This window comes from Mesoplodon mirus, assembly GCF_964341445.2.
Source record: "Mesoplodon mirus genome assembly, chromosome: 11".
Taxonomy (NCBI): domain Eukaryota; kingdom Metazoa; phylum Chordata; class Mammalia; order Artiodactyla; family Ziphiidae; genus Mesoplodon; species Mesoplodon mirus.
Window position 1 is genome coordinate 61,519,569 of NC_138987.1, and position 20,363 is coordinate 61,539,931.

At 41.4% G+C, this 20,363-nt stretch overlaps 1 protein-coding gene and 1 pseudogene across 16 annotated transcripts in view; one reads left to right on the plus strand and one right to left on the minus strand.

Annotated features, from left to right (window-relative positions):
- Window positions 1–20,363, minus strand: part of R3HDM2 (R3H domain containing 2) — a 156,334-nt gene that overhangs the window by 97,650 nt on the left and 38,321 nt on the right. For 12 of the 15 annotated variants that reach the window (XM_082634536.1, XM_082634544.1, XM_082634535.1 and 9 more), the window contains exon 2: window positions 13,888–13,955. The exons of 1 other annotated variant lie outside the window; for it this stretch is intronic. The gene's annotated coding sequence lies outside the window, so the exon portion shown is untranslated. Of the gene's footprint in view, window positions 1–13,887; window positions 13,956–18,475; window positions 18,556–20,363 lie in introns of those variants that run through there. 2 more of the 15 variants (XM_082634539.1, XM_082634538.1) reach the window with 2 other exon arrangements.
- Window positions 17,988–18,550, plus strand: LOC309811610 (putative hydrolase RBBP9; annotated as a pseudogene). The gene has a single exon. The product of its transcript is annotated as a putative hydrolase RBBP9 (transcript).

Consider the following 20,363-nt stretch of genomic DNA (forward strand, 5'->3'; position numbering starts at 1 on the left):
AACCTTGTACTTTAAAAGGAGAGTGCATGGTGAGAACAGTGTCAGATTAACGGCACAAAAGACTAGAGAGGTGAGCACAGGCCTCAGGACACACCAATATTTAAGGAATAAAGAAGAGGAAGAGAACTCCATACAGAGGAAAAGTAAGAAAAATTAGAAATGAAAACTAAAGGAGCATATCACTAGCTATAATTAAAGAGAAAGCTGTTCAGGGTTTTGAAGAAAAGCAAAACATCAATCCATCATTAGTAATGCCAGGGAAAGACAGAAAAGATAAATGAAATCCAGTATTAACTCAAAACTCTCATTTTAGCCAGGAGTTTCAATTTCTTCTCATACAATACTTTTTTCTTATCCGAGTTACTCATAAAGAATGAAATGATTTCAGGTTCATCTTCTTTGCCTTCTTTGTTCACCCTCTGGAGGAAATGCAAACAAAAAAATGACCAAAATGATAGAGATGGAAAGAAAAGAAAGATCCTGGATGAAATATATGAAGGGAACTGACTGAAGCAGTGACTCAAGGAAAAGACATTCATTCATTCATGCAACAAATACTCTGTGAGTAACCATTCTGTGCGAGGCATCATAATACACACTGCTGAAAAACAGCTGACTAATAATATACCAAGCTATGCCATTGTTCATCAGCAGAAACAATAGACTGGGAATAGAAATAAAACTTTCCTGATGAGACTAGCATAAGCAGAGGCAGCTCTATTCTAAAGGTGGCTCTAGCAGATTCCCAGAGCTCAGTTACCTAATTACTGAAATGTGTCCTAATTCCACAAAGTAACTCCAAAGAAATATTTTCTTCAAGTGTTTGATAGCTACTAGCCACGTGATCCTGTGGCAATACTTATCTCTCTGAATTTTTACATAGATAAGCACAGCTTTGAAATGCAGAGAGAAATCTTTAAGAAACGCTTGTATACATATTAAATCACCATTAACTCTGAGATAAGCTCCAAAACTAATAATAAAGGTCAAAGGAGAATTACCTAGCTAGATGTACCTAGGCTGGAAAAGGCTGCTTTAACTGGTTAACTCTACCCTTTAAATAAAGGAAAATGTAATTTTAAAAATATGGTTATTCTTTTAAGGAAAGGACTATAAGGATAAGAATAGAGAAAAGGCATTTGAAAACACCCAGAATCTAGCATTACATTCAAAGAGAATCCTGAACAAGAAAGGATATATTATCACACACAAGCTGTCACAAAAATCTTTTCCCACCATCATTGTGTGCTATGGTAGCTGACCTATTTCTAGCTCTAAGCCTTTATCTATCTGATTGATTTGCAAACTTCCGAAAGTAGCTGGGCTTCAAGAGACACTGAAGGACATCAGAAGTGTCTCTTTGTCTGAGTTATATTTAGCCTCCATTCCCACCTCACCCCACCACCCTTTTTTTTAAAACAACTTAAAAAGGAAGGAATTTTGGGACAGTAGTTAATAACAGTGGATGTTTCTAATGTTATTGAAAACTCTGGGGGTTGGGGTGGGGATCTCACTTCTGACTAACTTGGAATAACAGGGATGATATTTACCTTCCTGGAAGAAACAATAAAAAACCAGACAAATGTGTGAAACACTGGTGTTTAAGACACTGGACAACAGGCAATGAAGGACAATGATTCCCCAGAGATGGGAAACAAATAAGGTAAGCTCTATGATTACCCAAGTTTAATGCCTAGGGAGAGTTTCCAAGAAATGTCAAAAGAGGGAGTCTAAGGGGAACCTAGGCATGCTCCAACATGCTCCCTAAGTGGAGAACACAGGAGTCAAAGTCTGAGAGAGCAAAGGAGTCTAGAGCTCATAGAAGAGAGTAAGCCACAGATTGGAGAAATATCTGCAAACCACATATCCAACAAAAGACTTGTATACAGTATATATAAAGAATTCTCAAAACTCAACAGTAAAGAAACAAACAATCCAAATAGAAAATAAGCAGGGCAGCTTCCCTGGTGGCGCAGTGGTGAAGAATCCACCTGTCAATGCAGGGGACATGGGTTCGAGCCCTGGTCCGGGAAGATCCCATATGCCGCAGAGCAACTAAGCCCATGCACCACAACTACTGAGCCTGCGTGCGCGCCTAGAGCCGGTGCTCCGCAACAAGAGAAGTCACCACAATGAGAAGGAGCCCGCACACCAGAGCAAAGAGTAGCCCCTGCTTGCTGCAACTAGAGAAAGCCCGTGCCACAACTAGAGAAAGCCCATGCAGCAACGAAGACCCAACACAGCCAAAAATAAATTAATTAATTAATTTTTTTAAAAAAAGAAAATGGGCAAAAGACATGAACAGACATATTCAAAATCATTAGCCATTAGAGAAATACAAATTAAAACCACAATGAGATATCACTGCACATCTATCATAATGGCTAAAATAAAAAATACTGTTTGGAATTCCCTGGTGGTCCAGTGGTTAGGATTCCGTGCTCTCACTGCCAAGGGCCTGGGTTCATTCACTGGTCAGGGATCTAAAATCCCACAAGCTGCACAGCATGGCCAAAAAAACCGAAACAAAACAAAAAAACTGTCAATACCAAATGTTGGCAAGAATGCAAAGAAACTAAATCACTCATACATAGCTGGTAGGAATGTAACATGGCAAAGCCACGCTAGAAGAAAGTCTGGCAGTTTCTTATAAAATGAAATATTCAATTACCATGCCACCCAGCAACTGCACTCTTGGACCTTTATTCCAGAGAAACAAAAACTTATGTTTACACAAAAACCTGTATGTGAATGTTCACAGTAGCTTTATTCATAATAGCCCCAAACTGGAACCAATACAGAAGTCCTTCAACAGGTGAATGCTTAAACAGACTTGGGATAGCCATACTATGGAACACTACTCAGCAATAAAAGGGTACAAACTATTGATACACACACACATATACAACTTATATGGACCTCAAGGGAATTATGCTGAGTGGGGGCAAAAAAAAGTCAACCTTAAAGGGTTATATACTGTACGATTCCATTTAAATAACATTTTGAAATGACAATATTATAGAGATAGAGAACAGATTAGTGGTTGCCAGGGTTACAAGTTTATGAGTGGGGTGGAGGGAGGTAGGATAGGAGTGGTTATAAAAGGGCAACAAGGACTTCGCTTGTGATCCAGTGGTTAAGACTCCATGCTCTCAATGCAGGGGGCACAGGTTTGATCCTTGGTCGGGGAACTAAGATCCCAGATGCTGCGTGGTGCAGCCAAAAGAAAAAAAAGGGCAACAGGAAAAATTCTTGTTTGAATAGAACTGTTCTGTACTTTGATGGTGGCTGCAGATATACAAATTCACACATGACGAAATACCATAGAACCACACACACACACACACACACACACACACACGGAAGTAGATGTAAAACTGGTCAGATATGAATCAACTCTGAAGACTGTACCAATATCAATTTCCTAGTTTTGATATTGTCCTATAATTATACAAGCGTTACCACTGGGAGAAAATGGGTGAAAAACACATGGAAGGGGCTTCCCTGGTGGCTCAGTGGTTGGGAGTCCGCCTGCTGATGCAGGGGACACGGGTTCATGCCCTGGTCTGGGGAGATCCCACATGCCGCAGAGCGGCTAGGCCCGTGAGCCATGGCCGCTGAGCCTGCGTGTCTGGAGCCTGTGCTCCGCAACGGGAGAGGCCACGACAGTGAGAGGTCTGCGTACCAAAAAAAATATATATATATATATGGAACATGCAACTTCTTATAAATTATACTTATTTCATAATGAAAAGTTAAATGACTGAGAAACAATCAGATTATAGAAATAGTAAAGAAAAATATTTAGAAAGTTATTATAACTGTATTCCATATATGCAAAAATCTAAAGGAAAAAGTAGGCATGTTAGAAGAAGTAAAAAAATCTCTGATATGTTAAGAGATAAAACTACACCATGTAAGACTAACAGCAGATTAGAAATTGCAACAGAATACATCAGGGGAAAAAACTAAATAAAATGAACAAATTACTAGTGAACTGTGGAATAATTTCAAATTACCTAATATATGTGTCAGTGGTATCTCCAAAGAAGAGAGAGGAAAAATATATTACAGAAACAATAACTTAAAAGTTTCCGAATTGGAATAAAACTATAAATACACAGATCCAAGAAGCTCAAAGAAAAAAGCACCTTATTACCAAACTACCTAAAACGAGTAATACAGAGTAAATCTTAAAAGTAGCCAGAGATGGGGCTTCCCTGGTGGCGCAGTGGTTGAGAGTCCACCTGCCGATGCAGGGGACACGGGTTCGTGCCCCGGCCCGGGAAGATCCCACATGCCACGGAGCAGCAGGTCCCGTGAGCCATGGCCACTGAGCCTGCACGTCCAGAGCCTGTGCTCCACAATGGGAGAAGCCACAACAGTGAGAGGCCCGCATACCGCAAAAAAAAAAAAAAAAAAAAAAAGTAGCCAGAGAAGGGGCTTCCCTGGTGGTGCAGTGGTTAAGAGTCTGCCTGCCAATGCAGGGAACATGGGCTCGAGCCCTGGTCCAGGAAGATCCCACATGCCGTGAAGCAACTAAGCCCGTGCACCACAACTACTGAGCCTGTGCTCTAGAGCCCATGAGCCACAACTACTGAGCCCGCATGCCACAACTACTGAAGCCTGAGAGCCTAGAGCCTGTGCTCTGCAACAAGAGAAGCCACTGCAATGAGAAGCCGGCGCACTGCAACGAAGAGTAGCCCCCGCTCACTGCAACTAGAGAAAATCCGTGTGCAGCAACAAAGACACAATGCAGCCAAAAATAAACAAATAAAATAAATTAATTTTAAAAAAAGTAGCCAGAGAAAAAGGACTTATTATCTATAGAGGAACAAAGATGAAGATAACAACAGAATTCTCGCTGGAAACTATTCAAGTCAGAAGACAATGGAGTGGTATCTTAAAGGACTGAAAGAAAAAAAAACTGTCAACCAAAAATTCTATACTCACAGAAAATATCTTTCAAAAATGAAGGCAAAATAAAGTAAATAAAACTTTTTTATTTAAAATAAATAAAACTTTTCAGACATACAAAAGCTGAAAGAATTCATCACCAGCAGACCTGTACTAGTCCTTCAAGATGAATGAATATGATAACAGATGAAAATCTGGATCTACATAAAAGAGTTAAAAGCATAAGTGGTAACAATGTGGGTAAACAGAAAAAACTCTTTATTCATTATTTAAATATCTTTTAAAAATACTCAACTATTCAAAGCAAGAATAATTTAAAATATATTGTACAATTTATATATACAAGTAAATGTATGACCAGGAGGGAAGAAACAGAAGTATAGTATTGTAAAATCTTATACTATACAAGAAGCAATATAACATTCCCTTGAGGGGCTTCCCTGGTGGCGCAGTGGTTGAGAGTCCGCCTGCCGACGCAGGGGACACGGGTTCATGCCCCGGTCCGGGAAGATCCCACATGCCATGGAACGGCTGGGCCCATGAGCCATGGCCGCTGAGCCTGCGCGTCCGGAGCCTGTGCTCCACAATGGGAGAGGCCACAACAGTGAGAGGCCCGCGTAACGCAAAAAAAAAAAAAAAAAAAAAAATTTCCTTGAAGCAGAATGTATGGCCCACAAGGAAAAACGGCATTAGGGAGCCCAAACATTGGATTTAGATAGACTTTAAAAATAAGATCAGCCGGGGCTTCCCTGGTGGCGCAGTGGTTGAGGTCCGCCTGCCAATGCAGGGGACACAGGTTTGTGCCCCGGTCCGGGAAGATCCCACATGCCACAGAGCAGCTAGGCCCGTGAGCCATGGCCGCTGAGCCTGTGCGTCTGGAGCTTGTGCTCCGCAACAGGAGAGGCCACAACAGTGAGAGGCCCATGTACCGCAAAAAAAATAATAATAATAAGATCAGCCATTTTAAATAAGATCAAAAAAGGAAAGAGGGAGGGAGGAAAAAAATCAAAGAAGTTAAGGTAACTATGACTAAAGTATACTAAAGAAAAAGTATGAGAAAAATATCTCACCAAAAATAGAATATTAATAGAAAGACAGAAATTACAAAAAGGAACCACAAATTGAAATTTTGGAGTTGGAAACTACAATAATGGAAATGAAAAACATCAGTAGAGAGTTCAACACAAGACCTGAGCAGGAAGAAGGAATAATCAACAAACTTGAAGCTAGGTCAATTAGGCTAGATATGTCTGAGGAACAGAAAGAAAAAAGAATATAGAAAAATGAACAAAGCCTAACAATTCATATTGGGAGTCCCATGACAGGAGAGAAAAGGAAAGAAAGGATATTTAATGAAATAATGGCCAAATTTTTCTCAAACACTAAATCTGCAAATCCAGGAAGTTCATCAAAAACCATGGAGGTCAGAAGGCAATGGGAAGATTTATTCAAAGTGCTGAAAGAAAAAGACTATCAACCAAGAATTCTATCTCCAGCAAAACTATCCTTCAAAAACAAAGGAGAAATTAAGACATTCCTAGATAAAAATGAAAGAACTCATCACTAGCAGATCTAGTCTACAAGAAATACTAAAAAGAGTCACTCAGGCTGAAATAAAAGGCCTCTAAGGCAGTATCTCAAATCCAAACAAGAAAATTAAAAGTACTGGTAAAAGTAACTAAATGTAAAAGATAGTATGAATAAATGTTTTGTTTGTAACTCTTTTTGTTTATCTGATTTAAAAGACAACTAGGGGCTTCCCAGGTGGCGCAGTGGTTGAGAGTCCGCCTGCCAATGCAGGGGACACGGGTTCATGCTCCGGTCCAGGAAGATCCCACATGCCATGGAGCGGCTGGGCCCATGAGCCATGGCCACTGAGCCTGCGCGTCTGGAGCCTGTGCTCCACAACGGGAGAGGCCACAACAGTGAGAGGCCCGCGTACCACAAATTAAAAAAAAAAAAAAAAAAAAGACAACTAAATAAAACTATGATTATAAACCTGTGTTGATGGGCACACAATGTAAAAAGATGTAATTTGCACATAATAGAACAAAAAAGAGAAGAGGGAAAGAGCTATACAGGCACAAAGTTTTGCACACAACTGTAACTGAGTTGGTATTAAATTAAACTACATTGTTATAAATTAAGATGTCAATTGTAATCCCCAGGACCACTAAGCAAATAACTCAATTTCATAAAAGGAATCTGCAAAACCCCATAAATAACATCCTACTTAAAGACTGAATGCATTTATTCTAAGCTCAGTAACAAGACAAAGACATAAACTTTTGCACTGGAGGTTCTAGCTAAGGCAATGAAGCACTAAGAAGAAAGAAAAGGCATCCAGACTGGAAAAGAAGAAGTAAAAACGATCTCTATTTGCAGATGACAAGATCTTGTATCTAGACAATCCTAAGGAATCCACTAAAAACTAATAAAAAAGTTCAACAAGGTTGCAAGATACAAGGTCAATATACAAAAATCAATTGTATTTCTATACACAAGCAATGAACAACTCAAAAGTGAAGTTAAGGGGGGAAAAATTTACAATAGTAACAAAAATAATACTTAGTTATAAATTTAACAAAAGAAGTGTAATGGGGTAGGGTTAAAAAAATGTAACTTGTATATTGAAAATCACGAACTATTATTGATAGAAATGAAATAATATATAAATAAGTGTAAATCCATCCTATGTGCATCAATTGGAAGACTTACTGCTAAGATGGTAACACTCCCAAAACTGATCTACAGATTCAAAGCAATCTCTATCAAAATCCTGGCTGGCTTTTTTTTTTTTTTGCATAAAATGACAAACTGATCCTAAAATTCACATGGAAATGCAAGGGGCCTAGAATAAACAACATAATCTTAAAAAAGAACAACAAAATTGGAGGACTCACATTTCCCGAGTTCAACTAACTACACAAAGCTATAGTAATCAAAACAATATTATAGTGGAATAGCATTGAAAGTCCAGAAATAAATCCTTACATTTATGGTCAACTGATTTTTTTTTTTTTTTTTTTTTGCATTACGCAGGCCTCTCACTGTTGTGGCCTCTCCCGTTGCGCAGGCTCAGCGGCCATGGCTTACAGGCCCAGCCTCTCCGCGGCATGTGGGATCTTCCCAGACCGGGGCACGAACCCGTGTCCCCTGCATCGGCAGGCGGACTCTCAACCACTGCACCACCAGGGAAGCCCTGGTCAACTGATTTTTGACAAGGGTGCCAAGACAATCAAATAGGCCAAAGACAGCCTTTTCAACATGCAGTAATGAGACAAATGGATATTTATACATAAAAGAAAAAGTTGGAACCATACCTCACACCATACACAAAAATTAACTCGAAATGGATCACAGACCTAAATGTAAGAGCTAAGACCATAAAACTCTTAAAGAAAAAAATAGATCAAGTGGACTTAATCAAATTTAAAACTTTTTGTCTGTAAACAATACCATCAAGAAAGTGAAAAAACAACCCATGGAAGAAATATTTGCAAAGCATACATCTGATAAGGAACTTGTACCCAGAACTCTTACAACTCAATAATAAAGACAAGTTATCCAATTTTTTAAAAGGCAAAGGATTTAAATAAATATACATTTTTCCAAAAAAGATATACAAATGGCCAATTTGTACATGAAAAGATGCTCAACATCACTAGTCACCAGGAAAATGCAAATCAAAACCATAATGAGATACTACTTCACACCCACTAGGATGGCTGGACTCAAAAAGACAGACAATAAGATGTTTGATGATGATAGACAAATTGGTACTCTCAAACATTGTCGGTGGGAATGTAAACTCATGCAACCACTTTGAAAGCAGTTTGACAGTTCCTCAGAAAGTTAAACATAGTTACCATATATGATCTAGCAATTAGACTTATAGGTTTATAGCCAAGAGAAATGAAAACATACTTCCACACAAAAACTTGTACATAATTGTTCATAGCAGCATTATTCACAGTACCCCAAAGTGGAAACAACCTAAAAGTCCACTAACTGATGAATGGATAAACAAAATGTGATATATCCACCACACAACAGAGTATTATTCAGCCATAAAAAAGAACAAAGTACTGGGAGTTGCCTGGTGGCCTAGTGGTTAGGATTCCAGGTTTTCACTGTCATGGCCCAGGTTCAATTCCTGGTGGGGGAACTGAGATCCCGCAAGCCACATGGCGCACCCAAAAAAAAAGAACAAAGTACTAATACATGCTAAAACTTGGATGAACCATGAAAACGTTATGCCAAATGAAAGAAGCCAGTCACAAAAGTCCACATATTGTCTGATTCCTTTTATATTATATATCCAGACTAGGCAAATCCATAGAGACAGAAAGCAGATTAGAAGTTACCAAGGGATGGGGGGAAGAGAGAATGGGGAATGATTAGTTAATGGGCATGGGGTGGTTTGTGGAATAATGAAAAAGTTTTGGATCTAGAAAGTGCTAGTGATTGCAGAACACTGTAAGTATATTAAATACCAATGAACTGTACTCTTTAAAATTGTTAATTGTATGCTACGTGAATTCACGTCAAAAAAAAAGAAAAAAATAAAGAAAGAAATTAACTTGGAGGGAAAAATAAAGTATATGTCCATACAAAGATTTGTACACAAATATTCATGGCATAACTTTATCTGTAACTGCTGAAAACCGGAATAAACCCAAATGTCCATCAGTAAGTGAATGAATGAACAAATTGTGTTATACCTATACAAAAGATCAGTACTCAGCAATAAAAAGGAATGAACTATTGATACATGCAACAACATAGATGAATCTCAAAATATTTAGCTTGATAAAAAAGGCCAAACCAAAAATAAGTAAGCATGAGAGTATACACTTATGATTCCCTTTATATAAAATTCTAGACAATGCAAACTATTCTATAGTGACAGTGGTTGCCAGGAGACCACAGAAGTTGGGAGAAGGATAACAAATGGGGATAAGAAAACTTGTGGAGGTGATAAATATGTTCATTATGTCTTTTTTTTTTTTTTTTTGTATTCCATTGTTTATACCAAGGAATGAGTGAGAAATCCATCCAGGGAATAGTTTCAGAGAGCAAGGATTCATAGATTTTCATTATCTTGAGCTGGTAACACTTCGTCAGTCTTCCATCTGGCTACATACCCCAGGATAGAAGAACCAACATGTGTCTCCAGCATACGACTTGCCCTTTTCTTCCCAGGAAAAAACAAGGTTGAAGTGTGGATTGAAGGCTCCTCCCCAACCTAAGCGCTCTCTGATCACTGACCTCAGTCATTCCCTAATCGGCTAAATCCCAAGATTGCTTGTAAGGATTAATGCAAAATACTCAGCCTTTCTTCCCAGACCCACCATCTCAGAATGCTGGGCACAGAGCCCAAGACTTGCTTATTCAACAAGCCCTACAGGTGAGGCTGGTGCACAGCCATGTGGGAATCTTGGTCTATGTTCTTGCTACTAAATGTGATCTGAAAGTCCGCAGAATCAGCACCAACCTTGTTATAATACAGAATCCCATGCCCTACTACAGACCTTCTGAATCTTACCAAGATGTCCCGATGATTCTTATGCAAATGAAAGTTTAGGACCCCCTGGTCTCTGTGCTGTCTAGACGCAGTGCCAAAACTCTGCAGTCTGCTCAGGTGTGTGGTCTGATCAGATCACACTGCACTGGGACTTCCAGGGTTTAATCCTTGTTCCTTTCCAGTTTTTGGTTCTTTGGAAAAGATGGAAAGAATAATCCAGGAAACAGCCCTTTAGGATTGGTGAAAGATAACATCACAGCCCTGGGCACTGTCGCCGCCTGAGTGCTTCTTCCTCCAGATCACAGCTCCAGCCACCTCAGCTCCAGCGACCACCAAGAGAACCAGGCCAACAATGATGCCATGAGGACGGTGGGCTGAAGAGATTCGGCCTCGCTCCGGTTGTATTAGCCGCGCAGGGTGTTCAGCTTCACTCGGGAAGTCTGTGGGTGGTGCTTGTAGATCCTCGGGTTCCGATTCCAATACTCCGGCCCCTCCTGCTCCACCCATGGCGCCCGCGGCTCCATCCTCAGATTCGGGGCGTCCCTGTCGAACCGCACGAACTGCGTGTCGTCCACGTTGCCGACAGAGATGAAGGGGGGCTCCCCGCAGCCAGGCTGGGACACCCCGGTGTAGAAATTCCTCAGGGAGTGGGAGCCTGGGGGCAGGGAGGGGTAAGACCCAGCCCGACCCTCCTCCCGAGCGGGTCCGAGGTGTTGGGGCCCGGAGGGGGGAGGGGGCGAGGGGCTCGTGAGACCTTCATTATGTCTTGATTGGGGCGACAGTTTTACAGTGAACACATGTCAAAACTTAACCAATTGTACGTTTTAATATGTACAGTTTACTGTATGTCAATTATTAAAAGCCTCAATTAAGCTGTTTTTTGAAAAATATGATAGGGCAATGTACACATGCTGGCAACTCAATAATTGATAAGGTAGTAATAAAGCAGTTTTACTTTACCTTGCTGAGTGTACAGGCAACTCTTGGCAACATTAAACATGGAAAACTACTCAAAGTAGCATATAAATTTGAATTTTTGTAAACTTAAAAATACTTCCATGACTTCCGGGGTGGCGCAGTGGTTAAGAATGTGCCTGCCAATGCAAGGGACATGGGTTCGATCCCTGGTCCGGGAAGATCCCACATGCCACGGAATGACTAAGCCTGTGCACCACAACTATTGAGCCTGTGCTCTAGAGCCCACGGGCCACAACTACTGAAGCCTGCGTGCCTAGAGCCTGTGCTCTGCAACAAGAGAAGCCACCACAGTGAGAAGCCCACACACTGCAACGAAGAGTAGCCCCTGCTCGCTGCAACTAAAGAAAAGCCCACATGCAGCAACGAAGACCTAACGCAGTCAAAAATAATAAATTTTTTAAAATTAAACAAAAATATTTCCACGGGGACTTCCCTGGGGTCCAGTAGTTAAGAATCCGCCTTCCAACGCAGGGGACATGGGTTCGATCCCTGGTCGGGGAACTAAGATCCCATATGCCACGGGGCAACTAAGGCTATGCACCACAACTACTGAGCCCACGCACTCTGGAGCCTACACACCACACCTAGAGAGAAGCCCGCGCGCTGCAACGAAGAGCCTGCGCGCTGCAACTAAGACCCAATGCAGCCAAATAAATAAATAAATAAATTAAATTTTAAAAAAAGAAACTTCCATTAACCCACATTATAATATCAGAGATGCTCAATCTTCATTTTTTTTTTTTTTTTTTTTTTTTTTTGCGGTACGCAGGACTCTCACCGCTGTGGCCTCTCCCGTTGCGGAGCACAGGCTCCGGACGCGCAGGCTCAGCGGCCATGGCTCACGGGCCCAGCCGCTCCGCGGCATGTGGGATCTTCCCGGACCGGGGCACGAACCCATGTCCCCTGCATCGGCAGGCGAACTCTAAACCACTGCGCCACCAGGGAAGCCCTCAATCTTCATTTCTGACTGATCTTCAGTCGGTAGTGCTAGACACCCTGCCAGTTCTGGCAAGTACTACAATTAATGTAATCTGTAAACAAGCATTTAGATACACCAAAAAAAGCTCCTATAGGAAACCCTAATAAGGTTCCTTAAACTTGAAAATACTTGTGAATAGTATCTCAAGCGTGATGAAATCAACAAAAAAACCTCTGTTATCTATATTAATCACCTCTTAAGAATTCCCCAATTATAGATATCTACCTTTTGTAGATATTTACTCAAAAAATAAACTATTGAAAAAGTTTTTATCTACTTTCTAAAAAGTTCAAAAAGCTTTAAGGTTAAAAACCCTAAGGTGGGGCTTCCCTCGTGGTGCAGTGGTTAAGAATCTGCCTGCCAATGCAGGGGACACGGGTTCGAGCCCTGGTCCGGGAAGATCCCACACACTGCAGAGCAACTAAGCCCATGCACCACAACTACTGAGCCTGCACTCTAGAGCCCGTGAGCCACAACTACTGAGCCCACATGCCACAACTACTGAAGCCCACGCGCCTAGAGCCCATGCTCTGCAACAAGAGAAGCCACTGCAATGAGAAGCCCGCACACCGTAACGAAGAGTAGCCCCCGCTTGCCGCAACTAGAGAAAGCCCGCGCACAGCAACAAAGACCTAACACAGCCAAAATTAAATTAAAAAAAAAAACAACCCTAAGCTGAATTTTTCTTTACCAAAAGATATTTCCACTGTTTTAAAGACAAATTAAAAGGACTTCCCTGGTGGTGTAGTGGTTAAGAATCCTCTTGCCAATGCAGGGGACAAGGGTTCGATCCGTGGTCCGGGAGAATCCCACATGCTGTGGAGCAGCTAAGCCCATGCGCCACAACTACTGAGCCTGTGCTCTAGAGCCCGTGCGCCATAACTACTGAGCCCACATACCACAACTACTGAAGCCTGCACGCTCTAGGGCCCGTCTGCTGCAACTACGGAGCCCATGTGCTGCAACTACTGAAGCCCACACGCCTAGAGCCCGTGCTCCGCAACGAGAAACCACCGCAATGAGAAGCCTGCACACCACAACGAAGAGTAGCCCCTGCTCACCACAACTAGAGAAAGCCCATGCACAACAACGAAGACCCAATGCAGCCAAAAAAAAAAAAAAAAAAAGACAAACTAAAAGCATGATGTATTCAGCAATGAGGAAAAGTTATGGAAATGAGGGTGAAGTACAGCCAATCAAAACCATTTTACATTCATGATATTTATGCCAGGTAAGAAATGACATCACCTAACCCAAGCTACCATCACCTCTCACTTTGACTATTACAGTAGCCTTTTTCCATTTTTTAATTCAGATGAATTCAATCTTGATATACTGTGAGTCTCAATCTCTTCATCTATTAAATGGGTGCAGTAACACTCCCAACCTTATGAGATTGTGCGAGGATTAAATGAGATCAAGGGTAAAGCACTTAGTTTGTTGCCTGGCACATAAGAAGTATTCCATAAATGTTACCTATTATTACCTGAATAAATGTTCAGCCTCCATGAGTCCAGTGCTGGAATGGCGTCACATATAAGTAACAAGTCTAACCTCCAAAAAAAAAAAAAAAAAAAAAAGGTAAGTTAAAAGCAATTTCAATCTTAATATATTGAGACTCTCAAAGAAAATAAAGAGATCTATTTCAAATCAGCTTCTTAATATCTTCCTTCCCAATTCCTTTTGCTCACAGTATTTCTTATAACTCTACACCTTCTGAACCCTCTATATCCCTCCCTACTCTCAATTCACAATAAAACACTATTCATTTGGCTCTTTTCCCCTCTGTTGATCCCCTCTACTTATAAGCAGTTCCCGGTCCACTTTCTAATACAAACAAATCATCCAGTCTTACTCCTTGAAATTCTTCAGCTGTTTTTTACCCATTATCCTTCCACACAAGACAAACCTAGAAACTGAGCTAGCAGATCTAGAATATCTCTTGGTAGCTGCAGAACAAAAGTAGAGAGGCCAGAGATAGAATTTTCTTCTATGAGTAGAAATAAGTATCGCAAACACATAATTTAATATCTCCTCACTCCAACTGCAATATTTATTATTATTGCTCTTACGGGACTCTGAGGGCTGGCTGCTGCTTAATCCACTTCAGCAACCCAGAGTGCTGAGTGCCACCACCGGAACCCTTAATATGCGCAAGCCAGCCTGTGTTCTTGGAAGCCCTCAAAATCCTAAGCCCCACTGCGTTCTACACAGTGAGGAGTATGCCTAACTTAGAGTTTTGTCTTACAACTCTATCCTGTGGATATCACATCAGAAGTCCACCTTCCCAATATCTTACACAGATTTCTATGAAGAAGCTCTCCTAGTTTTTTTATGGCCCCTTCCTCTCAGGGTTTTGGCATTAGAGACGTATGGTAGTTTGGTTAGGATTGGGAGGCATGACCAAAGGATATTGCCCTTCCCCTTTTCACTGCCAATCTTGGTCCTGAAACATGGCTGCATGGTGAATTTTTTCCCCAGGAAATGTCTTGTTCTCCCTCATGCAAAGAAATTACTGGCTGGGTTGCCTTTCCCTACAGGCCCTCAAGTCATGCCCAGATGTGTGGGATTTTTAAGTGAGCAGAGTAGGTTCAGGCTGAGAGCCCTGCCACACCAAAAAGTCACTCTCCAGCTCTGAGTCAGAGAATCAAGAACAACATAATTCAAAGCACACACTAGTACTTATTGCTATAGTGGTTTTCTTGCCCTATCTGTAATCTTATCAAAATTAAAAGTGAAATACTTTCTGAAAGAAGTTGAATTCCCTTCTGCCGCCCATCCTCTTTTACCTCCATATAATTGCAGTTTTTTAATAAAATGCAATAGCCTCTTAACTAATCATTCTACTTCTGCTCTGGGCACTCTGCTATCTGTTCTCCCCAGAGAATCAAGAGGGATTTTTTTTTTAAATTGAAGTATAGTTGATTTACAATGTTATGTTATGAGTGATCTTTTTAACATGTAATTCCGATCATTTAGCTTCCTTGCTCAACCAGCTTCCTTCCACTGGTGGCTTCCCATCATCCCAAGCAAGGTCTACAGAGCCTTATAAAATCTGGCCCCTGCCTACTCTTGAACATACCAAACCACATACTTCCCACAAGTCCTTTGTATTTGTTTTTCCTCTTGCCCAGAACAGTTGTCTTTCATCAGGAAATGCTGGTTCTGCCTCCCTTCAATTAAGAGTTCATATGTCACTATGAAGAGGTCTGACCAATCAATTTGAAGTATCCCCTTTTCCCTTACTCTCAAATCACATCATCATATCAATTTTCTTCATAGCACTATACTCTGTAACTATCTTATTTATTTATTTGAAAATTGTCTATCTTCTCAAACAAGAATGTAAGCTCTTTGAGGGCAGAAATCTTGTATCTTGTTCATATGTGCCTCCAATGCCAAATAGTGTCTGACACATAATAAGCACTGTAACAGTTTTCTAATTGTTTGCTTCATTTACAAAGCCAAGTACTACCTCTAAGGTGTTAGGTTTTTAAAAACTTATTTCTAGGGACTTCCCTGGTGGTGCAGTGGTTAAGAATCCACCTACCAACGTAGGGGACAAGGGTTCAATCCCTGGCCCGGGAAGATACTACATGCTGTGGAGCAACTAAGCCTGTGCACCACAACTACTGAGCCTGCGCCCTAGAGCCCGCGAGCCACAACTACTGAGCCCGTGTGCTGCAACTACTGAAGCCTGCAAGCCTAGAGGCCATGCTCCACAACAAGAGAAGCCACCGCAATGAGAAGCCCGCACACCACAACGAAGAGTAGCCCCCACTCTCCGCAACTAGAGAAAGCGTGTGCGCAGCAACGAAGACCCAACACAGCCAAAAAAACAAACAAACAAACAAACAAACCTCAAAAAACTTATTTCTACAGCCAATAAAATGGCCAGGCTTCAAAACCCTATGTTCTCTTCCTCATTCTAACAATCTGCCTTGTATTCTCAGAAAGCTCCCTTCCTTTCTCTGAAGGTAAAATTTGCCCTCAGAAAATTAAGATGGCAATCTTATCTGGCAACACTGTTCTCTAAGTCTGTGAGTTTCAGATCCAATGTTCTCAGGCAGTAGCAATTACCAGAACTCTGGCTACTACTATTGCACGGAGGAATGCCTCACGTACCAGAACCACCAGGCTAATCTGACGAAGCTGTAAACACCTGTGAGAGTACCGTAATTAATAAGAGTTCTGTGAGGCACTCCCAATGCCTTAAAGATTACCTCACAGGAGTAGGAAGATTTAGTTCAGTCATCTGACTAGTGGCGCATTCTACAAAGCCTTAATGACCCTGTCACCAGAAAAACAAATACTTTGTCCTAGCCTTCTAATCAACTGCATTTAGCAACCAACATCCATCTTTTGCAATAAAATGCCACCTCTGAGTTCCTATTCCTATCAAATTATCACTGGTTTGAGCAATAGATAAATCAGAAACTACAGTTAACAAATCTACTTGTCTGGCACCCAAGACAATTAATTAAACTTACTTAGAGATTCAGAATAGCCTCTAGTCACCTGGAGACAAGTTTTAAGATGCTAACAACTGTTAACACTTCGGCACATCAAAATGGCTATAATGTGAAAAACAGCCACATGCCACTTCCAATGGTGCACCTATACTGAAAGTGACCTTCCCCCTCCAAAATAAATGTTTAAAGTCAGCTGAATCTTGAAGAATGACTCTGACTTTTCTCTAAAATAAGGGCTATGACAGCTACCTTAAGAGAGGCCCAATAAACTCAGGGCAAGGGGCTCATTGTGCTGACGTTGCCACCTCATCTAGGACTTGAGCTGATTCATCCTGATGGGCTGACAGGTCATTAAGATCTGCACCTTGCCCAAGATTCTTATTTACTTCACTTATAAAAATACTGTCTAGGCGGCTTCCCTGGTGGCGCAGTAGTTGCGAGTCCGCCTGCCGATGCAGGGGACACGGGTTCGTGCCCCAGTCCGGGAAGATCCCACATGCCACGGAGCGGCTGGGCCCGTGAACCATGGCCGCTGAGCCTGCGCGTCCGGAGCCTGTGCTCCGCAACGGGAGAGGCCACAACAGTGAGAGGCCCGCGTACCGCAAAAAAAACCCAAAAAAAACCTGTCTACTCAAGACAACTGCAATCCAGACACCTTCTCCTGATAGGGAGGCTTTCCCTTCCTGACTTCACTGAGCACCTTTGAAAAAAAAGTTGTCATTTCAGGCCCACTTTAGTAACTGTGGATGACTAACAAGTCATTGAAGGGCCGGGAAGAGAGCCCATAAAAGGACCAGAACGTTAAGTCTCAGCAATTACAAAAAAAAAAAAAAGGATTTAAAAAAAAGGACCAAAATCACCTGGAGAAGAAACTAATCTCTCCAGCATTAACAGAAGTTTGGTACTATTAATGTAATTTGAAAAGCAGTCACAAAGTCAAGACCTGAAAACATCTGGTCCTTGGCCATACCAAGAAATCACAGAAGACATCCTTTAACCAAGTAAGCTGTGTTCTAACATGAATTTCAAGAAGAAAGACAAGGAGAGGCAATTTTTAAAAATCCACAAACTATCCCCTTAATTTAAAAGGAAGGAAGGGAGGTTGGCTGCACTCATGGAGGCACCCTGCAAGGCAGTGTGATCGTCCCCGGGAACGGGGGCGGGGATGTGGCCACCCACGGCTGGTACGGCTGGGTGAAGAGGGGGCTGGAGCAGATAACTGGTTTCTAGTGTTTGGCTAAAAACATGCCTGACCCAATCACAGCTCGAGAGAGCATCTGGCTGCCTTTCATGCATACGGAGCTGCACTGTGACGAGGAGACCATCATCATAGGCCACAGTTCCAGGGCCACTGCAGCCATGAGGTATGCAGAGACCCACCGGGTGTGTGCTGTTGTGTTAGTGTCTGCGTACACGTCTGACCTGGGGGATGACAATGAACAGGCAAGCGGATACTTCAGCCGCCCCTGATAGTGGGAGAAGATCAAAGCCAACTGCCCTCACATTGTGCAGTTTGGCTCCACTGACGATCCTTTCCTTCCTTGGAAGGAACAACAAGAAGTGACCAACAGGTTGGAAGCCAAATTGTACAGATTCACTGACCATGGCCATTTCCAGAGCACGGAGTTTCATGAACTGGTTAGTGTGGTCAATTCCATGCTGGAAGTGCCAGGATAGCCAGGGTGGTTACTGCTGTTCTGCGTAACAACATGAGAGTAGGGCAACGATCAGATTATTAATAGATGACAATCATCTATCATCAGATGAAGAGCGGGCATGCAAACCAGATCAAATTAAGGTCCAAAAAACACACAAGTTTCAATGTTCAAACTAAATTACAAACAGTATTTTCATTTTCCATAGAATCTACATCTCCTCAAATTACTCTGACCTAAAACAGTATTTTTCCCATTTGATAAGGGACATGGGACAGCTTAACCACCCTTACCTATCCAAAGTGAATAAGACAGAAACGAAACCCAGGTTTCCTGATCCCTAGTCCAGATTAAAACTAAACAGGTTTTCATGTTATGCTGTAGGAGTTGCAGCATAACATGTCCTTAAACATGTTGAGAGAGTGACACACAAGGAGGTTGAGGCAGGGGTCTGCAGGGTCAGGCAGGGATCGTTCTAAGACCAGACTGGCGAGGATTAGGGCGACGGGGAGAACTCCTGCTGGGTCCTGTCTGGATTGTTGCCATGTGGGAATTTGGCAAGGCATTGCCAGTTTTTTGACTTTCAAGGAAAGAAATTCATACACTTTTGTATTTAGGGACCATAATTGTATGTATATATAATCCACATGTACATGAATTACGTTCAGTCCACAGACATATGGGTTATGTTAGCTGGCAACTACAGCGTAAACAGAAAATCTGCAAACACGGCAAGACACAAAGTCCAAGCCATCCATGTGTGACCTCGCTCCAAGTATTCACTTAGCCAGCGCTTTAGAGCTTGAGAAAAGCCTGAGAAATAGACATGACATCAAAGGATGAAATCATGGGAACAGTTTGGATTTTGTTACAGTCTTAAATATTTTAAAAAATGATCTTTCCATATGTCAAATTTTGTTCTGTAAAGTGTCCTACCTTTTAATTTCCATGGTCCTTTAGATCTCTTTCAGCATCATTCCATGATTTTTCTTCTAATCATACTTCCTCAAAAAAACCCTTTTTCATTTTCCAACGTTTTTTGGCTATTATGATCCCCAAGTAACATCTCAAAACAATTTCCAGAAAATTCACACCTGATATTTGCTGCAGTAATGTGAATTCCCACACTGTTCATACCTAACGAAAATTCAAAGCCATCATTTGAACCTGAAAAGGCTTTTGATTTCTAAATGTGCTCAAAAAATGTCAGGAGAGATTCTCTAAATTTTTAGCAGCAATTATCTTAGGGGATGGGAATTTTGGTAGTTATGGTGTGGTGGACGTCTCCTTTTTACATTATACGCCTGGGGATTATTTGAGTTTGTGCGCTGTGTCTTACTTTTATAATTAAAAATAAAGATTAAAAACAGCTTATTTGACAAGTTAGTGAAAAGTAAGGTAGATAAATCCATTGAATACTTTTCTTAGAGAAGCTGTTTAGCACTGATTTGACCAAGCCTACAATCAAAGCTTGATTCTATTTGAATTATTTGGAAGTAGTCATTGTTCTACGTATTCTCTGCCTTGTTTTCTGAAGTCCTTTCTTAAAAAAATTTACAAACTTATACAAATAACAGTTCATAAAACTCTATTGTCCTCTTCCACTGTAGAAAAAACAAAATATATACAATTGAGAAATAAAAAATAAGAATAAATAAATAAAAGGAAGGAAGGGAGGGAGGGCAGGGAAGGAGGGAGAAAGAGAAACGAGAGAGAAAGAAGAAAGGAACAAGGAAGTCTAATGCCCAGTGTTGTAGATTAAACATAGCCACAGATTATCTGCAGCAAGTCCCATCAAGAAGTGGAGCTGGGACTTCCCTGGTGGTCCAGTGGCT